Source organism: Oxyura jamaicensis, chromosome 6 (assembly GCF_011077185.1).
Source record: "Oxyura jamaicensis isolate SHBP4307 breed ruddy duck chromosome 6, BPBGC_Ojam_1.0, whole genome shotgun sequence".
NCBI lineage: Eukaryota > Metazoa > Chordata > Aves > Anseriformes > Anatidae > Oxyura > Oxyura jamaicensis.
The window spans coordinates 7,441,483-7,462,295 of NC_048898.1; the positions used below are offsets into that span (position 1 = coordinate 7,441,483).

Genomic DNA, 20,813 nt, shown 5'->3' on the forward strand with positions numbered 1-20,813 from the left:
GTACTGATTTCCTGGTACCGAAGATGTATAAAGAATGATCCACATTGGCATTTCTGTACATTTCTCTCCCATCCCTGCACATACATATGACTCTGTACTGACTCTATGTTATTTAGCTGTTCTCAGATTCTGCTATATTCAGAAATAATCCACAGGGAGAGGTGAAAGGAACCATAAGAATCCTAACTGGCCGTTTGCAATTGTTTGCAGTTCTCTGCAAGTGTTTTGTGACAGAGCCAAAATATAGGAGTGGGGGGTTTTAAAACAGCATTTTAAAAAATACATAAAAATCTTCACACTCATCTTCATACATGTATTTTTTTTTTTTTTTAAATTAGAAGAAAGCATAGGAGAAACACAAAAATAACCCATCTCCAAAACCCTGCTTGTTTTCTGTCTTGCATGTTTCATCATAAGTTTCAGCTTCCTCATTTGTCATGCTGAGGAAGAAGTGAAGCAGAGTGACCAGGACAGATGAGATATGGACCCAAATACCCAAGGTACGTGATGGATGAGTCAGGTATTCTGCATAGCTGTTACGGCAAGGTCATCTTAAACTTTGAGGGTCTTGGCACAGAGATGAGTATAGTAGCAAAAGCTGGAAAAATTCTTGAGTTATTTAGGAGTTTTGCCTGCAGCTGCTGTTAGGAACCCAATGTCAGTTGGGTTTTGATTGTTTATCTAACAACCATGGTTTGAACAGGAACTTCCCTTGTACACCCTTCCTGTTTTTAAAGCACATTAACGTGCAATTTCCTTAACTTTTCTAATGATGCATGCACTCATATGGCCATAAACACCCATGTAAACACACTTGACCAATGCATCGGATATTTTGATGCATCTAGCTCAAATTCTGAGCCTACACAGAACTCTTCAAAGGCAGCTCAGTTGCGCAGTGGAAATGAAGCTTTTCTGTGCTGGCTCTGTCATGCCAGATCGCATTATGACTGAGATGTTGATAAAAATGAGCTTACTGTTTGAATGAGTCTCAGAAAGAGAATAAACATCATGTGGTGTTATTGTATGTATCCTAAATGCCAGGTTACGTTTAAGTTCTGGTCAAAAAGTGTCCATGTCGTTCTGATTGAAGTGTCTTTGGTTTGCTCCAGAAAATGTACATGACCAGATCTGCATCTCTTCTAATGGCCCAACGTTAATATAGAAGTCCTCATTCACAAACCAAAGGCATTCAGTCAAATCCTCTGCAGTCTGCTAAAAACACAATATCCCAAAGGGCTGGAATGAGTGCTACAGAGGCAGAGCATGAAAACGTCCTTTGCCATGTTTCCAGCATCCTGGAACTGCGGCTTCAGGATCCACCTATGAAACAAGCATTCATTTTCCAGATATTCAGTCTCAACTGGCTGCTAGGGACATTGCCTTTAAGCAATTAGCCCAGTTGTTTGGAGAATCAAGGTTTAAAGTGTTCCCAGATGCTTGCTTACTGTCCTGCAGGATATTTGTACAATACTACTATGCAAAGGAAACAAGTAATTCTGTCTATTTGCCTTTTTTTTTCTTTTTTTTTTGGAAAATGTTTTCTTCCTATTGGATATTTTGATAACTTTCTATTCTTTCCCTTTTGGAAGGACAGCATTATATAATCTACCTCTGTTAACTTTGATTCTGAAATATAACATCTTGAAAGCAAAAATTAAAGGATCTTTCTTGCATTTCTCATTATGCTCCCGTATGCTTTAAAAATGAGAGCTACATTTTGAACTTGATGCGTGCATATTTACAAGTTTCTGCCAGCAAGACAGCCTTTTGAAAGTGGGTGAACAGGATCTGTAAGATCATTGACAGAACTGAAAACATTAAAATACCTACCCTTATTTTTCTGCTACGAATCTAAAGAACTTGTATCTAGACTTGGTCAGGGTTATTCAGCACTGGTACCAGCCCTTGTGCAAAGTTGCTCTGACAGCTGTCCTGAAAGCTTAAAAGCTCCCATAACTGTCCTTTTGCTTCATGCATGTTGCATCTGCATAAATTGTAAGGATCTAGCCACAACTGTAGTCACATAAATGTTCAGAAGGGCAGATTGTAGTTACAGCACCAGAACAAGCCCTCGGACTGTGCTGAATCCGTTGGTTTTGCCAGTCTAACCTCAGCAGTGCAATCCTTGGTTGTTGCTCTGGAATTATTTTGTAGGATTCATTTCCTTTCTGTCCTTATCCCATTTATCTTTCAGTCCTTTCTCTGTGTCTATTCAGTTCTTTTCTTCTTCTTTACCATTTTTGCCTAGATGACTGAGTACTAAATTTTTCGTGGACTAAACACATCTTCAACACTCACTTTACAGGTTTTTATCTTTTTAAATATAATCTTTATAACTTTTCCTAGTTCCTTTAAACTCTTCACTTAAACTCTCTCCTGTATCACACCCCCTTGGTTTTTCTTCTCGAGTATCTATTGAAATGAAGTCTTTTGACTTCCTGGCATAGTAAATCAATGTTTCCCTTTTTTGATCTGAGGCTTGCACCAAAAAAGACTTCTCCAGCTTGTCCTGTTGAGTCTGGAATGCCCCTTCAGAGATATAGAACAATGCAGTTTATTTGCTTATCTGTAAAGGATTTGCAGGGGTCTTTACAGAGGGATCTGGGATTGTTTTGTTCTGTAAGTATATTACCAGAGAGGGAACAGTTCCAACTGTACAGAGTTGATCTTCTCATTCCCTTAGTCTGGCATAAGACAATTGCAAGCACACCTCATCCAGATCTCTCACCCCTTTCCCAGCTTTAATTTTCCTTCCAGTAGTGGCTAATAATCAATATCCTTTCACTGCATATGGTGTTTGTCTGAAGTTTAAATGCTAATGGTACCATTTGGCAAGGTGAGCTGCATTAGATTATACAATATAACTGTAAATTGGAAATGGTTTAAGCTGTCAAACCTGTTTTTTTGCCACTAGATTTTTCTCATGACTCGTTTGTCTTTCTGATTGGATTTTAGCATGTACTTTGTGTTTCAAAACTTGAAATGATGAAGATTTAGATAGCACAGAGCTTTAGGAACAGGTGGCTTCCCAAGCTATGTTTAATCTTTAACAGGTGAGTAAATGAGCAAGGGAAGAGTCACAAAAGTACTAAGTAGCAAAGTGGTACTGCCTGACAAATCCAGTGATTAATTGCAACGATAATAAGCAGAATGATTAAGTTGATTTGTTTAATTCCTGCTGCAGCATTGGAATAGCTCAGTTGAGTGGGATACTGAGGATGACTTTCACCTTCACTCTTCTGCCCTTTATCTGTCATCTACACTTGGGTTACTTTATCCTCTGCAGGATTACCTGGTGAGTTAATTTAAGAGTCTTTCTACCAGAAATAGAAGCAAACAGTAAGCAGTTCATTCTCCTTTGTAACAACAGCAGGAGGTGTCCAAGTCCATGTGAGAAATATCTTCTCATCCCTTCTCAGAGTCCCCAGGTGTGTTTGCTGACTGTAGGGGAAGTCTGGATGATCATCTTAACATGTGGCAAATTTCTAATCTCTCCAGGGGCAGAGTCTGAAGTAGGAGCCTGAGCTGATTCTCAGCCATGCGTGGTATCTTGATGTACTCTAGGAGATATCTTTATGTCTATTTTTTAATGCAATCATTATAATTGTGTAATAGTCATTAAAATGCAAAGTGGCATTCATTTTTGCTTTGAGACATTAAAACACAAGTCATATACATCACAGTAGCATTTCATCCTGTGTTTTGAAAACAGTTTCCAGTGGCAAATGTGTTTTACAGTAATCTTTCCACAGCCATTTGAGCTTAGGGTTTACCGTTATTTTTCAGGTTTCAAAGTGAGCAAGATTATTTCAGTTTACTCTGACTTCAGAGCTGAGACTTTCAGATGGGTCTGTTCTACTAAAAGATTTCCATACAGCAAAGTACAGGGAGAACTGCCTCGGAAGTTCCAGTCTCAGGAGTTCCCTGTGGCTCGAAAACCCAAATATACAAAAGTCTATATGGAAAGAAGGGGGTTTGAATATATGTTTTGACAAGCTTCTTTATGCAAGGAAGGAAGAGAGATCTGTTCCATCAGCTTTTGCTGTTTTAAGAGTAACAAAGTGGTAGTTTGGGGTGCTTCTGTACCTCTTGCGTTATAAAGGAAGGTTGTAAGTGAACTGAAATCCTTTTCCTGCATCGTATTTGATGGCTCCAATACCTTCCTGAATGATGGCTCAGCCATAAAAGGGAGCAGAGCCTGAAGAAATCACTGGATTACCTCTTCTCTTCCATGTCTTGAAATTATCTACACATTTGAAATGTTTTTGCTGGCCCTAGATTTAAAGATAATTAGAATCCTTCCTGGCTCAAGAGAAGAGACAGATGGTGGCAGACAGTTTCATTGTCTGCTTACTGGTGTGCTTTGTCACATGCCTACCAAATAATTGCATGGCTATAGCTGAATAAGTATCTTAGATATTTGAATACTTGTTTATGACTCTGTCTCCAATATCATTCCGTAAAACATGAATTGTGTGAAAAAAGATGAGAGTTAGTATGAATATGGTCAGATTGCATCATAAACAACATCTTCAAAACAAAATCTTCTGTGATTCTGATCTTAGTCAGCTGGGAAATGGGCACATTTTTCACTATTGTCCTGCTGTAATGACCTACTTTAGGGTAGTAAGTAGGTGTGAACTGAGTTAATCTCTGCAACCTTAGAACATTATGCCAGTGACCTCAAGAGCAGCCTTTCATTCTCTCCCATTTTTGTTTATTTTAAATATTAGAAACAAGATCTTAGATACAAATGTCATGCTACACAGTTCTCTGACATTTGAAAGTACAGCACTGAAAAGAGCAAGAGACATAGTGCTTGGTTGGGATAGAAAAAACGTGTATTTAGCATCATCACTAACTGGGATTTGTTGCTGTATGTCTGATATTATACACTTCTTATGCAGTATTTCAATTCCTTCTTTGCTCTGTGACTCAGTTATCTTTAGGGAAGATGGAGGAAAATGTTTTTGTCCATCAAAAAAGAGCTGAAAGAGCTCAGTTTACACAGCTGTAAAGAAAGCTATCACTGAGATAGGTGAAGTGTGCAGATAACATCCTTTGTCCATTAGTTGATCATTTTCATATCTATCCTCTGTCCAGCATGCCCATCCTCGTGTGAAAAACCTTTCAGTGGAGAATCCAGAGAATGCACATCCAGTAAAGTCAGAGGTGCATCAAATTGCAAATGTTTTATATACGTATATATTTATCCTCTGAATATCCTTGATTTATTTTTACAGCAAGGAATATTTAGCACTTCAAGCTTCAATACATAAAAAAATCCACACAGGTGCTGTATATTTTTAGACCAGATGGGCTTTTTAGACAAGAACATATTGGATACAGCAAAACAAATCTATATTTTTAAAGGTTCTTTTTTTTTTTTTTCAATGTTTGTTCTCATGGATATATCAATGGAGAGTTGTTCTTCTGTCTCTGAACTAAGCATAAGACAGACATCAGATGTGCTTATATCCCCACATTGCTCTGCTAGACAAGTCTACACCAAGTCATGTGGATAGATCCATATTCTTGAGGTACCAGGCCATACTCAGGCCTTTTCCTGTCAGGTATAACGTAACATAAGAGCAACTCTTTATGGTGGTGATTTGAGTACTTCCAGTATCAGTTCCCCAGGAGCTGAAATGTAACTGCCAAGCAGCTATTAGTGGTAGCTCCTTTCCTGGGCTAGTCTCAAATCAGTGACCCAGAAGTGAAGTGTAGACTGCACTATGTGATTGGAAGGAGCTGTGTTATTTAAAAGTGAAAGTTCCAGGCTATATTGTTCACAATTCATGCTGTAATAATTCCTAAATGAAGCATCATCATTGTACAGTATGGACAGCATGAGAACTCTGTCATCTTCCATTTTGGAAGATGGGTTTCTGGCTGGATCACTCACTCATGGGAACTCAGTAGTTCTCAGGAATCCTCAAGTGTTCCTCTGCATTTACAATGTTCACTTCTTTCCAGCTTAAAAGACATTATCTAGATGATCTTCTTACAGGTCTTTTCCAACCTGAATAATTTTATGGTTCTATTATTATAACAAGGAGAAATTTATTGTATTTCCAGGAAGACACCAAATCTGCTTTCCCTATTGCTGTGGGTCCCTAATCAGACAGGCAGTTAGGTGTTTCTGAGAAAGGTGTGTGTCATGGTGGTGATATTGCGATGAGGGATTTTCTGAAGTAAAATGTACATACAAACCAAGCCAAATCACTTTTTGTATCCTTTTTTTTTTCTTAAAAATTGTCAGATTTTCATTAGAGAATGTGAAGAACTTCAGCTAAAAAGAATTTATTTTAAAAGATTTTTACAAGCATTCAATGTATACCATGAGAAAAAGAGATGTTGCAAATGTTTTGTTTTGTCAGAAACTCATTCTTTCTTGACAGATGCAATTTCAGAGAAAATCATCTAGAAGGCCCTGCATTGTCCAAAAAGGCTCAGCATGACTAGAAAAAATGACAAGCCTGAAGTAAGAGAAGTAGAGGCCTCCCAGAATTTGTCAGGTGACACAAAGAAATTAATGTCTGGCAGCTGGCAAGGAGCAGAGATAAGTCACATACAAAAGGAAAACTTTGGGGTCCCCAGGTCTATGTTTTTTTAACAAAGGAAGCTTACAAAGGATCTTACTACAATATTCATGTCCAGTCTGAGGCATTGCTGGAGTCCAGTACATCTCTATGTCTTGTTTTAACCCACATCTCACTACTAATTTTAACTGAGGTGTCAGCCTTTAGAATCTTAACTTTGACACTTAAAAAGTGTAAATCATAGACAAGACCTAAGCTGGATAGTTCTTGACCTGTTAAAGCAATTGATCTAACCTGTTAAAAATAACCTGCAGACTCATTTGGCCAATCTTTTGTTCTTAAGTGAAGAGAAGCATACCTGGAATTTATGCATGGACTTAGAGGGGCAAGAACTCTTTACAGGCCTCTGTTTTTGAAGACCCTTCATCCAGCGCAAATGGCATGCCTGCTGCCCACTTTATCCATCTGTTTTGCAACAGGATCCTGTTCATTTCCATCACAGGAAACTGGGGTAGGAGCATTGCACTGCTGCTAACTAGACTCCAGTCCATTAGCATCCTTGATTAACTGAATCTAAAAAGAACTAGAGATGCTCTTGATAATGTGCATGCATTTGATCATAGAATAGGAGAGTGCTCTTGGTATGTTTGATCACACATGAGCTCTTTATACACTCTTAGAATGTAAATGCAGCAAAAACAAACTCAAAAGGGACCCCCATAATGGCTTAGACTTAATGAGATCATCCCGCTGTAAAATCAGTCCTTTAATTTCCCCAAGAGAACTTCAGAAGGTCACAATGTAGGTGGTTTTTCTCCATCACCATGAAACACGGTTATTTACAAAGCATGCATATATCTTTTTGATAGTGATTTTTTTTTTTTTTTAATGGATGGGAGGAAGCATGCTTCTGCATGTCTCAGAAAAGTGTGTGTGTGTAGGAGGCTGCCTCAGTCATGTTAAATTCATACTAGGTAGTGCTTCAAGAAATGACTGAAAAGAAGAGCTGTTGTTGATGTAAAAGGTCACAGACATTAATAGCCTGCAGAACAATTCTAGGGTACAGAATTATTCACAGCTGCCAAAACACAAAGGAAAAGAATAAAAAAAGAATGAGAGAAATAGAAGTTTTGAAACAATGGCATCTATTGTTATTGCTGTTGTATTTTGGGGGCGGGGGGGGGGGGTTAAAACACTTCTTACAAGAGAGCTGGGGGGTAATTTTGAACTATTTTCTGCTTTCATCTCTTAAATGGCGGCAGGAAATATGCCTCTTTTGACTCTGCTTTTATTGCAGTTTGTGTCCTGTTTATTTAGAAGTTTTTGTAGAAATAAGAATTGCAGTAAATATTGATGAAATGCATGCTTTTCTGACAGAATATACTCTGCTGAAGGCTTTTAAAGGAGTCCAATCTAATTCTGTTTTGTAAAAAGGCTCCAGACCTAGGCAGAAGCGGGGGAGGTTCAGAAAAGGGAAAGGTCTGAAGAGGAGAATAAAAGAGTGAAAAGGAAGGGAGGGTGTTGAAGTTTCAGAGGAGGAAACTTTTTTTTTTTTTTTTTTTTCTTTTTAGGGCTGACCATGTACTAGTTTGTGGCAGAGGCACCACAGAAGGGAATTAGAATTTTTTAGCTTTTGAAAGCCAAAACAAAAAGCAGTGTCAAATGGTAAGGCTGTGTCTGTGCTGGTGTACCTCTCTCCATCTCCCTGAGACACACAGCCTGCACGTTTTCTCATAACCTCCCCCATGCAGCCAGGGTTTCCAAGCAGGGAACCAAGAATGAGCAAGAAGTAATGTTCATAGTCATTGGTAACTGGCACAATTTGAGGTAGTCAGTGATAAGAAAAACCCTCATCTGTATACACTAGCATTTATTATGCCAGTGAAGTCACAGATCAATCATTTTCATCTCTGCTGCTGACAGCTCAGGTGTAGACTTACAGCAAGTGACAAATTGGGCAGATTAGAAGCCATGGCTGTTAATCTGATTATAAATCACTCATTCTTTGATTTGCTGAGTAGGATAGGAACAGACATTTTCTATTATTTCTTACTGACTGGAAAACAGAATTACTGTTTTATTTTTAGCCACCCTTTTTGTTTCCCCTCAGCCTTCCTCTCCACTTCAATAAAGATCAATAGTTCTGTCCTTTCCAAATATATTCAAAACTCCACCAGTCTGCCTGCTCTCACTCTAATAGGAGAAAGCCCTGGTCCTTATCTGCATCTTCTTGTTCTGACAACTGCAATCCTTGCCTATTTCTATTGATGTTTCAGCCATTGTTCCTTCTACAAAGAAATCTTTGCAGGAATGGCTCAGGAGACCGCCGGTGGTCCATAACATTTTTCCCTCCTAAATTTGCTTCCAAGAGTGATTATTGTCTTGTGTCATTCTTGGGAAGTGAGTTCTTTTCATGTTTCTGACAGAGAAGTCTCTAAAGCACGGGATTTGTGGCATTCATTTAGTCTTAGTCTCGCCAAGGAAGCAAATAACTGAAGCGATAAGCCTTGAAATGTAATGTTCCTTGAGGTGGTCCTGGCCAGCAAAGGCTGAAGGGCAGTAGGTGATGGGATGCCACTGCCATTTGTCTGTTTGCTGGAAATACAAAAAAGGAGCCTGTCTGCTGCTCTGTCAGACTTGTGTGAAATTCACTCAAAAAAAAACCAACAAAAGATGTTTTATTTGAAGCAGTGATTTTCTTAGGTGAATGAAATGACAAGAGATGTTTGTGTCCAAGAAAAATATACAGAGATGGACAACACAGACTTCTGCATTTTAGCCATACTTCTGGCAGGAGGAGGGAACGTGTCATGGTGTTTAATTGGGTGAAAGACACATGCCCCTCCTTCACAGTTGGTCATTATTTGGGTAAGGAGATCTGGGCATGGTCTCGTCATGCAGAAGCACGAGAAAATATCACTGGTGGTACTGGGGACAGCTGTAGAATGGGAGCTCATACTAGGTAAGGTTTTGAAATGCTTATGGACCAAGTGCCACTTCCTGGAGGCAATGGAAATTGGATGAAATTCAGTGACTAATGGAAAGTTACTGTATTTTCTCTTGTAATTTTTGGTCTACCCACAAACGAGAGCTTCAGTATTTGAGTTGTCTGTGAATCAGCAGAGTTTGGTTTGTTGTTAACCTCAGTGGATATGGAAGCACAAACTAGCCTCTAACCAGTATAACAGGGGCTGTCCAGATTTGGGCAGAGACTGAATGATCTAGTGTTTGAAATCAAGTGCTTGCAATCAGATGCCTGAAAAAACAAGCACGCACGCAGATAAAATAGCTAAATAAACATCACTGCTAAAGACATAAATAAAAGAAAATTGAATAGATTGTACCAGTTCAGTCCCTGCATCTCTAACCTATGCTTTTCACAAGGAGATGTTCCTACCATAAATACAGCTTTCTAAGTATACATTAATTTATCCAAACTGTTGACATGTCACACAAAATCAAAATAACTGTCACTCTCAATGAAAAGGGAAAGGAGATGAAAAAACAGCACAGCAAATCCTTTTTTCCTTTTAGGGAAAAAGAAGAATCTGTATTCCTGTTACATGACTGCTACTGGCAGACAGCTCACCCATCCTGCCCTTTTCTTTCCTCTGGTCACTGGTAATCAAAACAGCCAGGAAATCTGAGACAGGCTTGCTCAGGAATTAGATCACATCTATGTGTTAGCAGTGCAGGCTTTTATGGTGATAAAGCAACACTATCAATGATAAGCAAAGGAACTGTCTTCATTTTGCAGAGGTGCCTTTGCATTTGCTCTGTTCTGGCCTTGTTCTGTACATCACTTCACACATTGCAAGGTAACAATAACAGCATGCCATCTTCTCCAAAAGCCATATATCATGAGGAAAGAAAGAAAGAAATGAGTACAGTCTTTCTGTAATGATATTTTTGTCAGGGAAATGCTGGAGTAAACTGGTGGGGCCAGAATGATTTGTCTAATTCTGATAAGCCAGATAAAGCTTGGGCTTGAAGAACGAGATGAAAATGATTGGAGTGTTATTCCTGTTGACAGCCTTTGTGGAAATCAAAGGTATGGGGAGAGAAAAGAGACTGGAGATGGAGATGGATTTTTTTCCCCTGTATGCCTTTTTGGGCTAGGTTGGAGAATTTGTTGTTCAATGTAGCTCCACTTCAAAGTGGCTGCAGTTTGCTTGAGTACTGATGCTTCAGAAGAGTGTTCCTTCCTTGAGCGATGCTGACACCTATGGCAAAGCCGATCTCCTGACACTACCACTGTTTGTCTTTGCCAACTGAGTGTTCCCGAAATAAGGTTGAAAAAGTACACTTGCTCACTTAGCAAGTCTGTAACCACAGCCCGGATCGTAGTTGTGTGTGTGTCTGGGCTGTGCAGAAGGGTGGGATGGTAATCCCAGATGAAGAGAGATGAGGTTTATTCAAGGATGGAAGCCAAGCCTAACATTCAACTTATGTAAGCTACTGGAATTTCTTTAAGTAGATATTCATGAACTCAGAGACTGACCCATCTATTTTTATAAGCCAATCAATAAAAGATTTGGGGATGATGCTCTGCCAGCGGTCATTAAATGTAGTGCTCCAAATAACCCCCATCTGAACATCGGACTCCTCTCAGAGTGAAAGCTGCCAGGCAACTGCACTTCACCACTGGGTCTTGAGAGGCACAGGCCCATTATGTGCCACGAAAGACAGCAAGGCTCAAATGTGATTTTTATTCCATGTATACATGGAAGTTTTGCTGCCTCTGCGCACCGCTGAGATGTGCCTGTAATGAATGTCACTGGTCTGCTGCAAAGTGCCAGCAAGCAGCACATGTTTTTTGATGAAGGAAAACAAATGGAAAATAGTAACTGTTGAGCCATGTTGACAGGAGCTCAGTTTACAGGTTACAGCTTGGGAAAAATCTGTCACAATAAAACAACATCCCTGAGTCAAGGTGGATGGGCTCACATGCCTCAGCCTTAGCAAGAGGGTGCTGTCACCCTGCAACGCTGTGTGATTGTCCTGCAGCCTCCTGCTGCGGCAGTGCCAGGCTGAGGGCAGGCTGGCAGCTTGAGGAGGAGAATCCAGACAAGGAGAGTTCAACAGATCTGATCCTTCAAGATGTGTTCTCTCCACCACGCCTCTAGGCTTGATGAGGTGTATGGGGCTAGAGATGTCAAGGATCAACCAATAAATACCACCACAGGAGAGATGGAGATTTCACCACTGCTGGCAATTGAATCACGGATGGTTCATGCAAAAAGTCACATGCTACCCATAATTCAATTGCCTGACAAGAGTGCTAAAAACGTGATATTAAATGAAGTATATTTAAGCTACTTTTGCCAACTTTTCTTTACACAACTCTGTTGTGTATTTGCTTTTTGTAATAGCTGAGAGTTGATTCCAAGGGACGGATCGTCAAACAAATAGGCTGAGGTATCCCTGCACAGATGTCAGCAATCTGAGTGCTGCACTCGGTGCTATTTAAAGCAAATGTAAGCATGGACGTAGCCAGGTAGAGTGCGGCAGATGTTACTTGGCGGGGTCAGGAACTTCATGTATTTAAAATGGTTCTGCTTTAGCTATTGCAAAAGCTATTTTTAACTTTTTACTTCATACTCGTCTTTCATCACGTCAGAAGTAATCCCATAACAGTCCCAGTGTCACCACTCCAGACTCAGCAGTCCCAGGACTCCGATGCGCTCTTTGCCTGATCTCTGAGACAGGATGAAGAAGCCCTGAGGATGTATAAGCACCACTTGCTAGGAGCAATAGGATCACAGGTGCTTTTCCCACAGCAGAATTTCCTTCTTAGCATTTAAAAAAGGATGAGCCATATTGCATCCTGTCTTTCCTAGTTTTGCATAAACCATGAGTGTTAACAAAATTCAGAAAAGGCAGAGAGTGTGACTGCTTTTCCCCCCTTTCTTGAGTTTTGCTGATGCCCATCCTGGTCCACTCTTTTCTTTCCTTCATTAAATTGTCATACAATTCTTCTGTGGTTGTGCTTACAAAAGACATAAGGTGGACAGGTCTTAGGTAATTTTTTGTATTTAAATTTCTTTAAAGTTTCAGCTTAATTTTATAATTAATGCTAAAGACAATCTGCTGAGACACAAAGGCATCCATTGTGTACAGTCAGTATTTCATACTAGTTCAAATTATTGCAGGACAGGGTTGGAACTCACCTCACACCTTCCTAATTGACAGTTCCTCACCTCTGTGAGACCAATAGAGGGAGACAGTCACAGGAAAGCTGAGGCTATTTTAGGGGCACATCCACACCACTCTTACTTTGGGAGCATTGTTGGGCTACTAATGTCTGTCTGCTGTCAGGACAGGAGTGCCCTGGGTAATTCTTAGTCTGCATTAACTCTGTGCTGGTTTAGCCCCCACACTGTCACCCCCACACAGCCCTTTCCACTCCAGCTTTGCACCTGTGAGTCATCCTGGACTCACAAGATGCTTCCAAGTACCCCCCTGACTTCTCATAGCATGGAGACAAGACAGCTCCTTCCCAACCAAATGAAAGCGCTTTGATCAGACTCTGTTTCCTTGAAATAGAAAAGTGGAAGGAAATGGTCTCAAGCAGCATCTTAGGGGCTTGCCCCAGCTCCCAGCAGGCGCAGCTGTTGCATGCGCCCTTGTCTCTGGCTTAGCCACACAGGCTGGGCAGTGGCTATCCCATTCACACTCTTCTCTTCATGCACAAACCTGTGTGGCCTTGCACCTTACCCCGACAGAGCCAGGAGCTGATGTACAGGTGCTTTAGTACATCTTCCTCTGCCATGCAGGGTTGGCAGATGTGAAATATGTTTCCAAGATTGTCTTTCTGTGCAGGCGCTCTGTGATGGGGGACCTCAGGGACACTCTAGAGACAGCAAAATGCAGAAATTCTTTCAGCTTGTGCCATTTAATAATGAAAACGTTTCAGCTCCTTGTTTGCAGCTACATGGATGGGCTGTTTTTTTTCACTTGAAGTAAATGTCTTCAAGAGAGGGAGAATTACGTGTTGTTTTGGAAAGAGTTGTGCCAGATCAGCTGTTACAAACTGACAGCACTACAGAGCTATGCTCCTTTACAGACCTGTAGCTCTGGCACAGGGCTCTCAATAAAAGCTGATGAAACAATTTAATTACATGAATTTAAGTTATCTTATGTAAATACGTTGTTTCCCTGAGAAGTATGACTCTTGTGTTCTCTAGCCATTCATCCAGGCAATACTTCAATGCCTAAATGATTTATCCAGAGCAATGGTAATAGGGAAGAAGGCGTGTGTCTTTGATCCTAGATGGGAAGTGTCTCTCTGGTAAACTAAGGGTGAAGAAAATTTCTTTGGAGTGCTCTTGTCTTCAGTGGCATTTACAGATCCTCTTTGACTCTCCCTCTTTCCACATGAAGATTTTCAGCTGCTGACACACTCTAGTTACATGCACCTCACAACCTGACCTCCCTTCAGGTCAATAAGCATTTCTGTGGTACTTTTGGGGAGTGGAAGCAGTGAGTACTTATGCTATTTTCCCCCCTCTTTTTTCCTCTCAGTCTCTAGAAGGGATGAGAATAAGCCCATCTTCCTCATTCCAGGGCTTTAGTTTGATCACTAGACAGTGTCCAGCTGATTTTGCTACCGAGATGTTCATCATTGGCAGTCTGCATCCCTTCTGTTTTTGAAATGAAGCATACTGGACTCTTTCCTCCTTTCACAAAGGCCAGTTCTTCTGTATTGGCAAAGCTGGGTGAAGCTGTGCCACCGTCAGCATTACCCTTCTTCTGGCACAGACCGTGACTGTGTAGGTGTCCCTCATGCTCTGCTACTGAGGTGCTGCAGGTCGGCATAAGATAAGATGCTGCTGCTGAAAGTGCCAGCCAGTGTGCAAAGCGCGCATCCTGCGCTCAGCGCAGTGCATACGTAAGGCCACGGGATTTGCTTGTCACGCGTTTCTCATGTATGGTTTTGCACACAGAAACAATGTCAATTCTTTCAGGAAATTTGAAGAGACTTCTATGACTGGCAAAGTGGTATGAAGATCGTCTTAAATGGCTATAAACATTGGCAGTTTACTAATTTTGAGATACATTTGATACAATGGCCTGCAGATTTGTTACACCCAAGGCTTACTGTGAATATTACAGGTCTTCCAGTGCATCAGTGCAGATTATCATATCTTTCTTCTGATTAAGTTTGTGGATATATAGAATAAAGGCCTTTTGGCAATCTGCTGTTTCCAACTAAGGGAACACCATGCTGATCAGCAGAGAGCTACGGCAAATGGCTTACTCCACCACTGAAACCTAAAGATTTTGTTTTTCAGCACAGGAGTGTATCTTTGTAAACTAAATCTGTTGTGTGGCACAGAAGCAACACTGATTAAGAAATAAGGATGTTTTATAGCCATGTCTGTTTACACAGGGCAGAGGGTCTTTGTTCAATATGGCTAATTAGGTTGATTCTTGGAAATTTAAAGGCAACAGGAAAAGTAAATTGGAAGGAAATGTGATGACAAGGGTAACAATAATTGGGAAATTGTGCTGCACATCACACCTTTCTTTTGGTTACAGAGTAATTGGTTTTGCATAAGATGTTCACAGAGTTTGCCTGAAGCGTGTGTGCAAACAAAGGTGCAGTCCTTTAGAGGCTCGCTGGAAGGGCAATTTGGATGTTTTGTTGTTGCTAAAACCCTCCTGGCTGAGTTTATACTATTTACCGGCCATTCAGAAAGATGCCCTCTGCCAGGAAAAGGCATTTGCTGCTTAGAGCATAAGAAAAAAAAAATCAGTGAAAAAAAAAAAAAAAAAAAAGAATTGTAGAAAGAGTGTCACCAAGAGATTTGATTTGTCCATTTAAATTAGAGATTTGTACCCGGCTTTGCATATAGTTCTGTTCCTGCTTCAGATATCTCAAATTTTCTTTTTTAAAAATACCTATCTGTATGTACAATAGAGGTTTAGCGTCTTGCAACAGAGGAACTATATGGGTAAACTGTTTTTTTATATATATATAGAAAGAGTGGTTGCTCTTGTACATCCTGTGAGAAAGATGAGAGAACAGATTTCTGGGTGAGCATCTATAATGGTCTTGATAATTGATCTGAATTTTCAGGTAGCCAACAGTAAAAACTGGCAAATTTACATTCCTTTGAGCACTCAAAAAGTCACTGGGGAATATCTCCAACTTAAAGCATTCAAAAATTCATGGGTTAGACCCAAAATCATTGTGAAATTTATGTAAAGTAATAATTAGAAAAGAAAAGTTCTGGCCCTTTGCTTTCTGACACTGTATGTAGCCATTTTTTTGTTGTTGTTCTTTTGTTTTGTTTTTCCACAGGAACTGCCCCCCTGCAGTTTGTACTGTAGTTCAAGTCTCACACGTTAACACCTGATTCCAGCTGTAGAGGATTTACAAATGTGAGTGTCATAGTAAAACTTGTAAAAAAAAAAAAAAAAAAGTATTATTTGGTCCTCTCCAAAGCTTTGGGGAAAAGATCAGCTGCTGTTCCGGAGACATAAATTCCAGAGTGAACCCACAGTTTTAGTGGTGTTGCTTATTCTTGTCGGTGAGACATTCATGCCCTTCACCTTTGCCTAAAGCTTTCTGTGTAATCTTCAGCTCCCTTCCCACTACCAGCCAGTGGCAGGAGATGCTATTGTAGCATTTGACCTACATGGGCACAAATAGTTCTGTACTAATCTTATCACTGGCTTTTCAGGCAAAATCTCCCAGAAGACCTACATCCATCACCAGCCTGACTGAAAAACTGAGATGGATTTCAGCTGTGTCCCAGTTTGCACTACACGAGCTGACTTTGTGCAATAATGAAGGAGACTGGATCAAAGGCAAAAGCCCTGCTGGAAATCTTGTGGGCTGTCACCCTGCCTTTAGTGGCAGGTTAGTGAAAGGCTTTACTTCAACTGGTGTGATACTGCTTTGGGGCTGTTCCAGGAGTCTGCATATTTCAAAGCTATTTTGGTGCTACATTCCCTACTCCACACCGGTCCCGGCCCGACACAGCTTGCTGCACTCCCTTTCAGCATCAACCTCCCACAGCGTACAAGCAGGCCTACCTCTGTGTTTCACATGCGCGTTACCATGAGCACGCACTTGAGGGCCACAGATCTTAAGTTTAGCAGTGCCTGCCTTCATTAGATCTAGTCACTGGGAGAGGGAGTGGGAGTGCTTTCTGTCCCTCTGTGTCATTAATTTTCAAACTCAAGGCAGGGTGATCAATAATCTATTCTGTCGGCAGGTTTACTGAGTTTATTCCTGTTTCAGGTATTAGTTTTTCTCAGCAAATTTATCACCTGCAGCTCTGATGTTATCTATTCAGTCTGGCATGACCACACGCCTGTCACTGAGCCTACTGTGGCACACTAAAGGCTCCTAAGCCACGGCCTAAGCTTGGCATGGGGCACAAACTGGAGTGATTCTCCGATGCGTGCAATTGGTCATCCCTGAACTAAGCAATCATCTGCAACCCATCCCAAAGTGCTGCAAAAACCACAGCTATTTCAATCTACATGTGCAGCTTGGAAACTTCCAATCGTCCTCCACACATGGCCATTTTGGTTTGCATAGTTGATGGTGACCGCAGACATTTGGCCTTTGCACCAAGATTTCTGCATAATCAGATTCATGAACTGAGGTGCTTAGGGGAAGATTGGCCTCTATATCACTGCGTAGGCTGGTGTTAGCTGCAGGTAAACATGCACAGACAGCGCTTCCTTCTTGGCAGTGGTAGGAGACGAAGAGTATGTCTGGAGCGAAACAAGAACAAAGGATGATAGGAAGCATAGGCAGGAATAAGGCTCTTTAGAGCATTCTCCTCAAATCCTCAACAAAAGTTTTCTGCAGAGAGCTGCACAATGCAAAACAAGCAGTAGGAAAGCAGTCTCCATGCTGCATGGCACTGCAACACAGGCAGAGGTGCAGAAAAATCTCTGTTTCCTGAAAGCAAAGGCACTGAGTCACTTCTACTTAGCACAGGAACCAAGCACTGATGCTTGGATTGTCAGTATGTGTTCTGGAGACTTGAACAGTACGTGTTCCAAGTCAGTTTGCTATCTGCTGTGTTGCAGCATGTTACTCATCTCGTGGAGGAACTGCAAGGTCAGAGTTTAAGGTGCTCATTCAGAAAGGTTATGTAAGTGTCTACCTAGTAAGGACACAAGCCTGGGTTTTGGTTTATCACACGTGGTAATGTGGAAGGAAAAGCACCTGAAGTTAATGAAAGCAAGGCCTTAGGGTGATGAATCTACCCATTTTGCTGATTTAGACCAAACACAGAATAAGTTGCTAATGCCAGACAGGCCAGGAATGGTTCCTTTGTACCCACCTAGAACAAGGGCTGTGCCAGGCAGAGGAAATGCATGTACATCTGCCTTACAAGCTCTGACCACGGATGCTGGTTGTCCCCCATGCTAGGTCTGTCATCTAATACTCTTTTAAATTATATGATAGAAGATAATTTTATGCTGTTAAGAAGTAAAAGACAGACAGTGAAAGAAAAAATGACTGCTGTTCCCTGTTAGACCAATCACATTTTTGTGGCAGATATTTTCTGTATTTCTGTTTCTCCTTTGTTTTTCAGAGTATTTATGTACATGGAAGAGAATCCCTGTTCCCAGAGAAATTATCAGTTCCTGCTGCTTATACCCTATTTGATGTCACGAACTCGGTTGCTGTGGAAATGATTAAGCTGTCATCAACAGGATTCAGATGGGGAATAAGCTCTGGGAGAAGATGATACAACATAACTTCTTTTATGCAAATATGTGCAGTTAAGAATGGCAAAACAAACAAACAAGCAAAAAAATTAGAGGTAAACACCCTCCCCTCTCCCAAATCACCATTCAGGCTGAGCAGACTTTAATTTAAAATGGGCACTTTTTTTTTTTTTTTTTTTTTTTTTTTTTTTTTTTTTTTTTTTTCCAGGAGATCTCAGATGATGTCGAAAATGTCATCCACTGTCGTGGAAGTGGCAGAAAGGAGCTCAAGGTCAGTGAACATCTCCTAGTCCCTTTGGTTTGAAAGGGTAACAAATTCCAAAGAAGAGGCCAAACTCCATTTTGCCCCGTGTTTTCAGCAAGTCATGGCAGGTGTAATATGTTGCAAAAATAAGTAAAGCCTGCACATTTTTCCTGAGTGCAAATGGATATGCAACATGCAGAGCATGAAAGAGCCATGTCCTGTACTCTTTAAGTGGCTGCCCAGAGTTGTGTTAAGCACAGCAAGTGACACTGGGAGCAGTAATGATCCCCACACACTAGGTTATGTTGCCTCAGGAAAATGAAATGTCTCCCCAAAGTACCTTTGGATTTAATTAATATGTGTTTGGAGTCAAGGGCAATTCTCCGAAGAGGACTTTTGTTAACCACCAGCTGATTGCATCTGGAATTGCACGGGGACTCTTTCAGTATTTGGTGAATATACATGGGAAGCAGGTCATCTAGGTTGTAGATTTGTAGTTGTAATTAGAAAGACAAACTGTATAGGAAGAGAAAGTCAACAATGATCTTGATAATTAGTTTAATAGTGCTATGCACGTCTGCTGTGTTTTTTGAAGTCTGCAGTGCTTCTGTCTCAGTGGTGGGTGTAAATGCCCTTAGAGTCAAACCCAGTTACTATTACTTTTCAGAGTCTTGGCAGCACTAATATCTCTAACATGGTATATATTCAGGAAATGGGGAAAATGCTCAAGTGCGAACAAACTACGGTTGTTTTCTTATTAGAGAATTCTCCTGAAGAGGTGTTTTAGCAGACTCTCCTGCTACTGTTGATCTGAAGCTCTAAGTAGTCTGCTCTTTACCTGCAGCTAAAATTATACACACAGCATAATGAGCAGTTGATATGTGACTAAGCTGCTCTCATGTTCAAACATTGATAGGATGTTGCTATAAAGCATCAAGAAAGATTAAGGATAAAAACCAGGAAAACATTTCTATTGCTTTTGCCATTACTTTTGATGCTTTGTGGAACACGTTGAAAGACTTTCCACTCAAGAAAAATTCCCTTTGTGTTACCTGCTGCTTTTTTGTTCTTTCTGATAACAGATTCTCAGAGTGGGCACAGCCTGGGCCATGTTTTATATCAGGGCCTTCATGATCTTTGGAGATGCTGTAAACCAGCAGAGAGCAGTCGTTTTGTATGCCAGTTTTGTTATCTGGTTCCTGATGTTATTTGTTGCCATTGGTTATAAGGAAGGATCAATGCAAGGGTGTTTGGGTCCCAGGGTTTAAAAAAAAAACATCTCCGTTTTACTTTGTTTTCCCACTGAACACTTTTTTGAGATATCTCTATAGCTGTTTTCTTAAGTGCTCTAATGTTGTATTGCATGATAGAAATTAGCATGTGCACAAAGAACAGATGAAACTAAACATCTTCCAATTTTTCTCCCTGTGAAGACAGCAAGAAAGCCGAAAATATGCTGGTAATTCAGCTGGAGCCATGGCTGCTCTACCTTTTGGAATACAGTGTAGCTCCTTTGGAGTGTCTGAGCTGGTGGGGTTGTGGGTGGTTCTGAAAGCAGGTTAAAATAAAGCCTGGCATAGGCTACAGGTCAGCTTTAGAAACAGATTTTTTTTTATTTATTTATTTTTTTTCCAGCTTTCTTGGTAGACAGTCAGTCTTTACCAAAAGACTGCTAAGGCAACTTTTGGTGAATTTTGAAGTGGCCAAAACAGCTTTGAGCTGATGCATGATTGCAGTTACCACCTGGCAAAATCTGTGCGTCTGGCTGCTCACTCTGCCAAAATCTGGCTTCACCAGATTACTCTTTGCATTTTTAAACAATCCATAGCATACATATCTAAATTATTTTCTTTCTCTGGAGTTAAAGGGGGAAACTGGTGTTGTAGAATATTATAACTTGTCCATCACCCCTCCTTACACACATTCATGTGTAAACGTGTACAAGAACAGTGAAAGATAGATGAATGCAAATATATAGGCTCAGGAGGGATCTCAATCCACTAACCCTGTAGAGCACCCTGGTTTCTCTTGTCAGCTTGTGAGTGTTTATCACAGCAAAGCTTCTGAGTACAGCCACACAGAGGCAAAGTATAGTCCATTTATGTGAACATGCAGTTCATAAACACAACATAGACAGACATGGTACTAGTTGGTTACCTGGAGTGTCTGACTGCAGACAAAAATAATAAGTTGTCATTCAATAAGAAGATGAAACAAACTTTCCTCTTTCCTGCTTTTGACAGTCTGAAAATAGATTTAATCTTAGATTTTGTCGTAAGTGCAAGGCACTATCTGCCTTCTTGTTACACACGATACAATCT

General features: G+C 40.6%; 1 long non-coding RNA gene across 2 annotated transcripts in view; it reads left to right on the forward strand.

The window, feature by feature from the left end:
- The window catches only part of LOC118169457, a 28,339-nt gene extending 10,002 nt beyond the window's left edge, over positions 1 to 18,337 (forward strand). For both annotated transcript variants that reach the window (XR_004752116.1, XR_004752117.1), the window contains exons 3-5: positions 15,853 to 15,932; positions 16,235 to 16,413; positions 18,113 to 18,337. This is a non-coding gene — a long non-coding RNA (uncharacterized LOC118169457). The remainder of the gene's footprint in view (positions 1 to 15,852; positions 15,933 to 16,234; positions 16,414 to 18,112) is intronic.
- Positions 18,338 to 20,813: the final 2,476 nt, after the last annotated feature.